Below are 12,430 nucleotides of genomic sequence, written 5' to 3'. Positions count from 1 at the left end.
TTGCTTGGGACCCTCCCGGGAAAGCCCTTCCATTATCTGCTGTTAGCTCATCTTTCCCGGCCTCTAAACATCCCACAGTGTGGAACCCAGGGGCCATTTCTTGCCACCTGGAGCATGGGTTGGGATGAGGAGGGAGAAAGCAGAGGCCACTCAGACCTGGAGTACCAACCATGTGGCCTTGGGAAGGCCACTTAACCCTGTGTGCCTCCTTTTCTGCATCTATAAAATGGGAACAGTAACCTCTGCTCCTCGTGAGGTTATGGTGATGATTTTATAAGCCACGTACCCGGCACATGGCCAGCCTCCCGTGGCTGTGCCCACTGGGTGAGAAGGAAATGGGGAGGAAACCCTGCCTCCACAAGGTGGCTTCTGGCACTGTATTTGGCCTTATTACATGTAGAAAAAATTTACCTTATTTGCACGGTCCGAACTGATCCCCCTGGGGAGCTACCCAGCACCTCTCCATGGCACCCCCATTCATTCCGCCTCCACAGTGGCCAGTGCACGGCTCCCAGACCCCCTGTCTGAGCAGTCCTTCCCTGCTCAAAGCCTCTGATGGCTCCTACTGCCCTCAGCCACTCTCCTGCTGCCTCAGCTGGTGTCCTGGCCAGGCCCCGTGACAAGTGATTCCCCATAAGTGCCTCATGTTCTTCCGGGTTGGCCAGCAGCCCAGAGGCCTCTTCGGCCAGCCCCACCCCACCACCTGCTAAAATCTTATTTGTACTTCAAAGCCTCAGGTATGCTGCCCTCCTGGACAGAGCTGGAGACCTGGGATCAGCCAGGCCTGCGTTTATATCACTGCCCGCTACTCACTTGCTGCCTGGTCTAGGCTAAGTTGCCTTGCCTCTCTGAGCCTCAGTTTCCCAATCTGCAAAACAGGTTCCTGATGGAGATTAAGGATGATGTAATTTATTGGATGGTTCCAGTGCTCTAGACACACAGCCAGGCATATTACCAGCAGGATTCATTTTCTCTTCCCAACTGTTCTGTGACCTGGGGCACAACCAGCATTCAGAAGCAATGACATCATGTATACTCATTCATCTAGTCCTCAAAGCAACGCCATAGGAGAAAGACTGGGATTACCCCCACTTTATATATGGGGAAACTGAGGCACGGGATGGTGAAGTGAGCAGCCCGAGGCGACACCCTAATACATGACAGGACTGTGATTCACTCCAGGCAGCCCCACCCTTGGACCCTTGCAGTGAGTCATTGTGTGATAGGATCTCTGAACATCCCCATTTTAGATGGTGGAACTTAGATCCAGAGGGAAAAATGACTTGTCCAAATCTGCACAGCTGGGACCCAGCAGAGCCCAACACACAAGAGGTGCTCTGGAAACATTTTCCCAATCCTATTTCTCAGACCTGGGGAAACAGGGTGGTTCCTAGCTGACACTGTCCCTCCATTCCCGTTTCCTCACCCCAGGGGTCCTACTGGGTCCAAGCCAGACATAGTGGGCAGGGAGGAGTGCTCGGTGGGCTGAGGCTGCCTCCAGCTGCCCCGGGTTGGGGCCCTGTGCCTGCTGTCTGGGGACAGGGTTGCTGGGCTCCCTGGTGCTCCCCATCCCCACGTTCCAATCTATGCATCCCCACCCCCATGTCTACCTGTGTGCACTTGATTCTGTTCTCTCCACTTTTGTCCCCCATTGTATCTGACTCCTAGGCTTCTTTCTCTCTCTCTCGCTCTCTCTCTCTCTCTCTCTCTCTCCTCCCCCTTCTCTTTTCTACTCCATCCCCTGTCTCTGCCTGCTGTCTCTGTGGGGTATCCACTCTCTGTCTGGGTTCCTCTCTGTCACTCTCTCTCATCATCTGGGTTCCAGACAGAGTCTGGGTTCCTCTCTGTGACTCTCTCCCATCATCTCTGAGAAACGGGACACGTATCATCCACAGTTCTTTGCTATAGGCATTTGGGGCTGTCAAAGGTAAGAACGTCCAGCTGGAAAGCTGGAAAGGCCTCAGAGACCACCTTGTTCCACCAATGGGCAGTCAAAGCCAGATGTGCCTTAAGACTTGCCTAAGATCACTCAGCAGGTGAGAGAGGGTAAGAAATTCCCCCACCCTACAGATTCAGCCAGAGGTGTGCTGCCCACAGGATCCAGGCTCTGCAGCCCCTCCTCCTCCTACCTAGCTCCGAGACTGCTGGGGCCTCTGCATGGCAGCCCACCCAAGGCTGGCGGGTGAGGGCCAAGGGCTCTGTCTGGTGAAGAATAAACTCCGAGGAAGTTTTAGGGCAGAAGAGAACACCTGGGCCGTTCCAGAGGAGGTTGTAAGGGAGGTAGATACTACACATGCGCCTCAGTTCCTCCATCTGTCTCTCTGCATCCCATTTTCCATCCCATGGAGGGCCATGGCTGGGGAAGGACAGTGGGACCGTCCTCAGGGCCCTCCAGAAGTGGCCTGCCTGCTGGCGTCAATAAGCACCAAGTTGGGGGATGTGTCTCCCTCCTGTCCTCAGTCACAATCAACTTCTCAATGTGCCCTCTCCCCAGCCCAAAACCCAACCCTTCTATGGAGTCCTGCAGGCTCAGCTCAAGAGCCTTTCTTTCAGGAAGGTTCAATGTGCCCCACCCACAGCCAGAAGGTCCCCCTCCCTCGAGGCCTCACCGGTTGTCTCTCTAGGCTCTCTCTCTGCCTTCTCTCTCTCTCTCTCTCTCTCTCTCTCTCTCTCTCTCTCTCTCTCTCTCTCTCTCTTTCTCTCTCTCTTTCTCTCTCCCTGTCTCTCTGGCTCTCTGGTTCTCTCCCTTTGCCACCTGCCCCCACACCTCCATACTCTGGCACTTACCAGTCCCCCTTCCCTTGCTGTCAGCGTTCACCCTGGAGTCACGTGACATACCCCCCACCCGGACCCTAAACTGTTTCCTGACCTCATTGCCAGCCCCTCTGCAGGGTGCTGCCCCCTCCATGTCCCATGGAATCCCACACCCCTATGCAAGCAGTCCACTCTGGACAGAAGAGAAAGCCATGGGCTCAGACAGAGCAGGCAACCTGCCTAAGTCACACAGCCCAAGTGGTGGCAGCACCGATGTCAACACCCAAGCTGTCTGACCCGATTCCCAGGCTCTTGAATAGACCTGCCATCTCTCCAGCTGGGGTAGGGCCTCTGTTCAGCCCAAATCACCTCACTTTTGTCCCTGATTGTACAGGGTCTTTCTGAAACAGATAAACCACAGGGGTGGAGTGGGGGCCTTGACACTCAGCAACACCCTGATGAGGCTTCCCAGCAGCGCCTGGGCCCCCTGAGCCCTGAGCTGTTTCTGAGGGTGACCTGAATTGGCTCTTCCTGCCCAGTCTGTATTTGTGTCAAGCTGGTGCCTGAGCGACGTGAGGGTGGGCAGGCTCCCCTGGCAGCAGCTGCCCCTGCCAGGACGGGCAGGGCCTGTGCAGCCGCCCAGGGTTGATGGTCTTTGCAGGGTGGGCAGCCGGGGAAGGCTGTGGAAATTCTGGGAGAAGCAGCTGCCTCTCCCCGGGGAGTGGGAGGGAGGAGGAGAGAGGAGGGTGGCAGGGACAGCAGGAGGAGGGGTTTTCCTCCGGCTGTCCTTGCAGTGACATGCCTGCATGTCTGGGGCATGAGCTGACTGCCCAACTATGTCCACGGCCACCTACCAGGGCCCGCCCACCCTGGGGACAGGGCTGGCAGCCGGCGGCTTCAGGCTCCAAGATGCTCACCAGTGGCTTTGTAGCCTTCTCTCTGCCTGGAGACCCAGGAGGAAAGACACAGCCCCACTTCCTATAGCCAGGTGAGGGTCTAGGCACCTCCCAAAGCACATCCCACAAGGGAGGAAAGAGAGGTATGGAGGGAGCAGAGGGGTCTAGGGTCACACAGCCAGTACCCTCTCTGTGATGAGAGCTCGTCTGCTGCCCTATTCTAGCTCCTAACTCTCAGTCACTCTCAGCCCCCCAGAGTCCTGGGCAGCACTTGCCCCTAACAGATGTCCAGTGCATGCTTGTTGAATGAGCAAATGAATAAAAACAGACAAAGATGGGACAGAGGCACCTCGATGTCCTGAACAGTGTTCCAGCCTTCCTCTGGGCAGGTATGGTGCTGATCCCTGTGTTACCGGTCAGGAAACTGAGGCTTAGAGTCTTAGAGTAGCATCCAGCTCAGGACTCTCCTATTCGGCATCCTGGCAGGAGGTGTCTTACGGAGCCAGTGTCCACCCTGTGGCCTGCATGCTGTGTCCCCAAGGTACCTCTAGGGTGAAATGAGGCCATGGACGGATTTGGGGCTGGGACTGGTTTCTGACCACTGGGCCACCTGCCCAGTGGATGCCAGGTCAAGCCCCCCTTCCTGGCCACCCTCTGAGGACTGAGGTGGCCCCAGGGCTAGGCCAACTGAATGTCTGTTCCCATTTTTGATCACATCATTGAATATGAAGGAGCCTGGGAACCACATCCTTTGGAGCTCAACAGAGTTTTTTATGCCCTTGAGAAGCTGGCTGACCCCACACAGCCTTCTTAACTTCTCTGAGCCCCAGTTTTCCCACCTGTAACACAGGACCCCAAATCATGCCACCTGGATCAGAGGAAGTCAAACACAGGAACAACAAAAGGGGTTGCAACCTTGCGTGAAATACTATACAGCAGTGAAAATGCATGAACAGCAGCTACACGTGCTGGCATCATGAGCCTCAGAAACACGATGGAAGGAGAAAGGCAAGTTCCAGAAGAAGGCATTCAGTGTGATCCACTTTACATGAAGATTTAAAACACACACATTTGGTATCTATTATTTGTCAATACATTTATATGTATTAATAGTAAAAGAATAAAAACATACTTTGAACAAGAAGCATCAAGTTCAAGACAGTGGTTAGCTTTGGTGAAGACATGGAGGCGTAGGTAGGTGTATGCTTTTGTTTGTGTTTTGAGACAGAGTCTCACTCTGTCACCCAGGCTGGAGTGCAGTGGCACAATCTCAGCTCCCTGCAACCTCCGTCTCCCGAGTTCAAGAGATTCCCATGCCTCAACCTCCCAAGTAGCTGGGATTACAGGCACCTGCCACCACACCTGGCTAATTTTTGTACTTTTAGTAGAGACGAGGTTTCACCATATTGGCCAGGCCAGTCTCGAACCCTTGACCTCAGGTGATCCACCCACCTCGGCCTCCCAAAGTGCTGGGATTACAGGCATGAGCCATCACTCCCGGCCTCGTAGGTCTACGTTCAACTGATCCAAGATACAGATTTGTTAAAATTTGACCTGCTCAGCATCAGTAGTCCTCATTTCTCTAGCTGTCCAGAGGAGAGATAATGGGGATAAGTACTGTTTTGGAGGTGTATTTTGACAGGGCTTGCTTCGGGGTTGCACGTGCCTTCAGGCAACTGCTTAACCTTGCCAAGCCTCAGTTTCCTCATCTGTGAAGTGGGGAAACAACCCCTGCATGGAGTGTTGAGAGGATTCAAGGCAGCCATGCATGCACATAAAGCCCTCCGTGCAATGCCTGGTGCACTGAGACACTCCTCCAGCAGTGGAAACAACTGAGGTCATCACTAACTTTTGAGGCGGACTGAGGGTGGGGGTCTGTGTGGCGAGCCTGAGACTTGGGGTCCCAGAGCTCATTAGCCCACTAGTAGGCCAGGCCTCTGTAGCTCCCCCTGTGGAAAGAGGTCAGGCCTAAAGACACTTCACTCCATAGCAATCCCTGCAAATCCCTTCCCGTGCAACTCACAGGCCCCACTAATCAGTCACATGGCTGACCTTGAACACGGAAGCTGACCCACACATGAGTCCACCCACCTCCTCCCACTGTTGTGAAACCCTGGTCTAGGGTGTCTGCTGCCTGGGGAGAAGAGAGGCCCATTCAGTACCAGAAGCCTGGCACTTTCTGGGAGCTGGGCTGAGAGCTGCCACACCTGCATCTGGGCTCTGGGTCCCCACTTACAAGGCCTGAGAAAAGGCCTGGCCCTAGCTTGGCCTGGCTCTGTGACCTTGACCAGTGCTTTGAGCTGTGAGCCTTGTTTCCTCATCTGCTAAATGGGTGTATGATGGGCCCGCAGCAGTAAGATGATGTGTGGAAATTGCTTGGCTGGATGAAGCTACCTTTACTATTGGTATTTATCTCAAGGTCATCTCTAGGCCATCTCCCAGACTCAGCATCCTAACTTTAACCCCATGAGGTCAGAGGCCCTAACCCTCCATGTGACACTGTCCCCTACTTGCCTAAATTCTCCTGGACGTCAAAACCAGCTCGAATGCCACCTCCTCCTGGGCCTTCCTTGATTCCTTCAGGGAAGGAATGTGTGTTTGACTCCCTCTGATCCAGCTTTCTCTGTTCTCTGAGGTCCTGCTGCCCTTCAGCCCAGCTTCCTGGCACCTCTGGCTGTGAATTTGAGATGCGGCTGTGTGCAGTACTCTTGCTAAAGGGGCTTCTTCAGGCTTTGGTGGCTGCGTTCATCCTTGCGCGGTGCACAGGGCTCTGTTCACTGAATGAATCCTCTGCATGGAGAGAGTTCTGGGCTTAATTGGAAACTCCACAAGGCCAGGCCTGCTCACTTCACCACTGGATGCCCAAGGCCTAGCATGGTGCCTGGCACACAGGATGCCTGCAGAATGGGCAAGGAGGCTAGAGGGCTGGTGAGGCTCTTTTCTGTTCTTTGCCATCTGATGCCCATGCGCCTGCAAGCTGGGTCCTGGGTATTCTCACCTCCTGACAGCCACACCCTCTGTGGGCCCCTCCCGCACTGAAGGGGACTGACCTGTGTGACCCATAGGATATTGCAGAAATGATGGTATGTGACTTCCGAGGTTAAGTCATATAGGCATTGCAGCTTCTGCCCCACTCTCTGGAACCACTTCCTTTAGGGGAAGCCACGGGTCTGGCACCCTATGCAGAGGAACTGAGTCCTCCCACGAATAGCCAGCACTGACTCCCAGTTTTGTGAGTGAGCTGCCTGGAGAGCAGAGCCTCCAGCCCCAAGCAAGGCTCCCAGTGGCAGCAGCTCCCGCTGACACCTTGACAGTGACCCATGAGAGACCTCCTCATACCCCCAAGCAGAAACAACCAGCCAAGCCACTCTCAAATTCCTGGCCACAGAATATAACAAAGAGTTATGGTTTTGAGTCTCTCTGTTTGGGGCAATTTGTTACACAGTGATAGGTAACTGATAAGAACAACCTGAGCTCCAACCATGTCCCTTGGGGCCAGCAGGATTTCAGGCAGAGGCTGTGCCAGGTTGCTAGAGGATGGCCGGCCAAGTAAAGATCACACACAGGGCTGCAGAGGCCTGATCCTCACCTCCCAGACAAAGGTGGGGAGGTGTGAGCCTGAGCCCTAGGCAGGGGAGAGAGTGCTCTGTTCCAGCCCCAAGCTGGGAACTTTGTGTTCCCGAGAGGCAGACACTGTTTGTCACTCTGGGGTGACGTGCATAGTGCTCCCTGAAGGCAGAGGAGAGACACAGGGCCTCCCTGGTGATTCATAGTGTTCAGGAAGGAGGGGTTGAGCATGTACCTAATCAGAAGCTGCTGCAAGGCCTGCCTGGTAACCAGTTGTTCTGTTTCTGCATCTCGGCGTCAAACCTGATAAGCCAAGGTTTCCCCAAGTGCAAGCACACCCAAGTAGGACCAGCACATCTTCTCTGCCAGGCCCCAGGCTGGGCACACAAAGGTGAACTGGCCATGATCTCCATCCTCTGGAAGCTCAGCTCAGGCCAGCTAACACTGATTGAGCGCCTTCTGTATGCGGGTGCTAGGGGTAGCACCAGACTACTCAGAACCCAGCCACTTCACTGTGGCACCATCATCGCCTGCTGGGACTGGTGCAGTAGGCTCCTCACAGGTCTTCCTGCTCCTGTCCTTGCCCCGAGCCTTACAACCCATTCTGCAAATGGAGCTCAGCAGGGTCTCTACAAATGATAAATTAGATCATGTCTCGGCTGCTTGAAACCCTCCACTGACCCTGACATAAAAACAAAAGCTTACCTTTAGAGTGGAGAGATCTGGGGGTCACCACCCGACCGATCTGAAATCACTGGGACCACCTGACATTTTGGGCCCCTTGGTGGCAGGAGATATAAGGAAGACATAGCCCCACTTGGGCTCAACTTATTCAAGGCATTTCTCTTTATATAAAGTTAGGGAGGCAGAACCCATTAAATGTCACTGTAAGGAAACCATCAGATACCACAACTGTCCTGGACTCTTCGTTAGAGTCACAATTGCCAAACACACCCCAAATGGCCCTTAATGGGAGAATGGGTAAACCACGCTTCATCTACAGAGTGCCTACGGTTCAGCTCAAAAAGCTGCAGGACACACTCCATAATGTGGAGAAGTGCTCATTTTGTGCTGAGCAAAAGAGGCCTTGGACACAGCGTACACACTGCATGTTCCATTTCCATGAAGTTCTGGGACAGCCTAAACCAATCTGTGCTGATAGAAATGAGGATCTGTGGGTGCCTCGGGCGGGGGTGGGGATTGCCTGTCAGGAGCCAGAAGGACCTTCTGGGAAGCTGGAAATGTTCTGTATCTTGATCTGGGTGATTACACATGTACAAATTCCCAAGCTGCACATTTAAGATTTGTTCCCTATATGTCTGGCATATCTCAATATTTTTAAAAAATTATCAAATAAATAAGCTTTTTAAGTCTATGTTAGGGCCAGGTGCAGTGGTTCATTGGATGCTGAGGCAGGGGTATCGCTTGAGCCCAGATCTTTTTTTTTTTTTTGAGACAGGGGTCTTGCTGTGTTTCCCAAAGGCCCCATGTAGCCTGGCCAACATGGTGAAACCCCATCTCTACTAAAAATACAAAAATTAGCCAGGCATGATGGCAAGCGCCTGGCTAGCTACTTAGGAGACTGAGACAGGAGACTCGCTTGAACCCCAGAGGTGTAGGTTGCAGTGAGCTGAGATTGCGCCACTGCCCTCCATCCTGGGCAACAGAGTGAGACTCTGTCTCAAAAAAAAAAAAAAAAAAAAAATTACCCAAGCATGATGGTGCACACCTGTAGCCCCAGCTTCCTAGGAGGCTAAGGCAGGAGGATCACTTGAGTCTAGGAGTGTGATGCTGCAGTGAGCTGTGATCACAGCACTGCACTCCAGCCTGGGCGACAGAGTGAGACCCTGTCTCAAAATAAAATAAAATAAAATAAATAAATAAAAAGTCAATGTCAAGGATAATGAGTGGGAGACTGTCTGAGTTTAAAAGAATTTAAAGTGACATAGCAATCAAGTGCAACATGTAAATTTTCACTAGATCCTAGGAAAGAAATGAAGGGAGTGAAGAAGGAAGGAAGGAAGGGAGGGAGGGAGGAGGGAGGGAAGGAAGGAAGTGATGACGGATGGAGGAGAAAGGAAGGAACAGAAGGGAGGGAAGGAGAGGGGAGGAAGGAAGGAAGGAAGGGAGAGGAGGAAGGGAGGAGAGGGAGGAAGAAGGAAGGAGGAGGAAGGAAGGAACCGGGGGGAGTCTTTCTAAGTACTCCTGGCCTTTTTCTTTCTGAAGGATCCTTTTCTAGTCTTTCGTTATTGATCAGCCTTCCTCCTTTTTCTTTAACTTCTTGTCTTTTTGGAGTTAGGAAGGAAGGAAGGAAGGAAGGAAGGAAGGAAGGAAGGAAGGAAGGAAGGAAGGAAGTCCACTAGCTAACCCAAGTATCTGAAACATTTTGTGATTTGAATATGGGTTGAGTATTACGGAGGTATTTGAATTTGATTTTCTCTGGTAATAACCGTATTGTGCTTAGATGGAGGAACAACCTTGCCTAGCCTTTAAAAGACACATGAATAATATGTAGAAGTAGGAGGCACGAAGTCTGCAAGTTACCTTCTAATGGCTAGGCAAAAAAAGGGCAGTGCACCAAAATATGAGCAGTGGTGGAATCTAGGTTGGGTATATATGAATGCTTATTCTATAGTCTTTAAATTTTTCTATATTTTAGGACATTTTTATAAAAAGGGGTTGAGGGTACGATGAATAAAATCTAAGGTCTCGGCTATGACCTGAGAGGCTATGTCATCCAGCCCCTGTCTCCTTTGATCTCAGCCCCTTCAATCTCCCCCTTGCTCTTCCTGCCCCCGCACCCCACACACACACACAGACACACATGCACACACAGGCACACACATATACACACAGTCATGCAGGCAGGCACGCATGCACATAACTTTCTCACTGGTCAACCCTGGAGCTGGGAGAAGTGGGGAAATGGATGCCTCCCCCTGCACAAAGAGGAATCCCTCTTTTCTCCAGATGGGAAATCTTTCCCAAAAGGCCCCACATAGACTTTCTCTTACATCTCATTGGCCAGAACCTAGTCACACGCCCACCACAAACCTGTTGTTGGCCACAGAAAATGGGATGGCTGGTACTGGTACAGATAGATCCCCTGTGGTGGTGCCTATTGCCCCCTCCCCCTAAATAAGAGTTATCTTGGCCAGGAGGAAAGGGGGTGGCCACTGGGAATACAAGGCCAGGGATGGCCATAGTGCATTTCTGGAACTTGGAGATGGTGAGGCTCTTTTGCATCTGGGCCTTCCAGCGGGTCTGGGGAACAGCTGGTGGCCTCAATCCCATTCTCCAGACGGGGCAGTAGAAAATCAGAGGGGTGGAATGACTTCCCACTCCTGGCTGGTCCAAGTTTCAAACCTCTGTAATTGGAAAGACTGCGAGGGCAGGATGAGCAGAACATGGTGTGTGAGAGGTTCCGCTGGGCGGGGAGATACAGCATACAGCAAGGCTTCACGGAGAGGGGTGGTGCTCGGCGGTGCTTGCAGCATGGAGGGGATTTGAGTGAAGGTTGGAGAAAGTGTCAGGTGGGGCACAGAGGGAGCAGGACAAGGAGGGCAGAGCACTAGGCACATGTGGGCAAGAAGAAGGAGGAGGAGAGCTGGAAAGGAGGGCGGGGCCAGATCTGAAGGCCACTGGAGTGCTGGAAGAGAGACTGTTCTCTGTTCCCCAGGCAATGAGCAGCTGCTGAAGATTCTAGGGGTAAGGGCAGAAGCATCTTAGAGAAGCTAAGAGTACCAGAGGAGTGAGATGGAGACCAGGAGACCATGGAGGAGGCTGGTGCAGGGCTGTGGACACAGAGAGGAGACTCAGAGACAGCTCTGGAGGCTGAGGCTTGTGGGGCCATTTCTTTTGGGAGAAAGCCACCCAGGAAGGAAGTCCCCTTTGTCCCTGGCAATCCACGTCAGCACTTCATAGCACAGATGGAAAGTTCTGTCTACCCTAAATCAAACGTGCAATATCTCAGTCTTAGATTCCCACGCCACTGGGCCAACATCCACTGAATGCAGCAGGTAGGTGAAAGCCAAATCGTGGAAAGGTTAACAGCGTGGTCCTGGTGGACTTGGGAGCCAGAACACCCCTGCTGTGCCCCGTGTGCTCTGTTCTGACGAGCTGTGTCCTCTGCCCCTGGAGCCCGTTCCCTGTCTGTGCAAGTGGGACCTTAGCAGTCACAGTGGCAGTGTCCACACGTGTTGGGCCCTGGCCGGGCATGAGGTCTGCTCCAGGCTCTTTCCCTACACGGACCCAGATGGACCATGGGAGGTCCACATGGCCCTGTGGCAGAGGGCATGGAGACCGCATTTTACAAAGGGAGGATAGAGCCTGCACTTACGGAGTTGTCTTGAGGGTGACACGCATCAACACACGGCAAGCACAGCTTTGGTGTGAACATTGCCCTGGGGAGGGTATGCAGAAAGTCCTCACAGAGCCTGAAGAAACAGCCATGGAGATCTTCAGGAAAGACCCTGGGAGGTAGAGAGGGGGTGGGGGAGGTAGAGAGGGGGCGGGGAGGGTGGGAGACAGCCCTGGGAGCTGCCAGCATGAGGCGGAGATTGCGCATGGGGCCTGTGGGAACAGCACTGTGAGAAGAGGGAACAGCCTTCTCCCTGGTTCCAAGCTATGGAGTGGCAATGTCAGCGCTGCTGCTGCACCTGGAAAGGACCATGCTGATGAACCCCTCCTCCCCTCCCCTCCTCTCACCTGTGTGTGGTCTTGGGCAAGGCCCCCATGCCCACTAAGCCGTAGCTTTCCTGAGACAGGGGTCAGCCTGGCCCGGCTCAGAAGTCAGCTCCACCCCTGACCCAAGGCAATGACTGAGTTGTACAGGCCCTCAGCTCTCCCGGCTGCAGCTGGAATCTTCCATGGCACATTCTATGCTCACACAGGTGCTTTTCCCACAAGATTCCAGGGAGCCACTGGGAGGCTGGCTGCTGCCTGCTCAAAGCATCAAGCTGTTCCTAGCCACTAGCCCCAGGCCTGAGAGCCCACCTGTCAACCTTTGCAGTGATCATCCCCAAAAGGGCTGGAGGAAGGGGAGAGCCCCAAGGAACAAGTGCTGAGCCCTGTGAGCTGGGGTCCTGGCCAGGATGTCATTTCACAGAGGAGGCCCAAGCACCCGGGATATGGCCTAGTGGGACTCCCAGGAGCCACACTCCCATGACCACGCCCTTCCTGACCCCTACCTAGAAATGACCACGGCAGGGAAC

Source organism: Rhinopithecus roxellana, chromosome 1 (genome assembly GCF_007565055.1).
Source record: "Rhinopithecus roxellana isolate Shanxi Qingling chromosome 1, ASM756505v1, whole genome shotgun sequence".
NCBI lineage: Eukaryota > Metazoa > Chordata > Mammalia > Primates > Cercopithecidae > Rhinopithecus > Rhinopithecus roxellana.
This window is presented reverse-complemented; position numbering follows the sequence as displayed.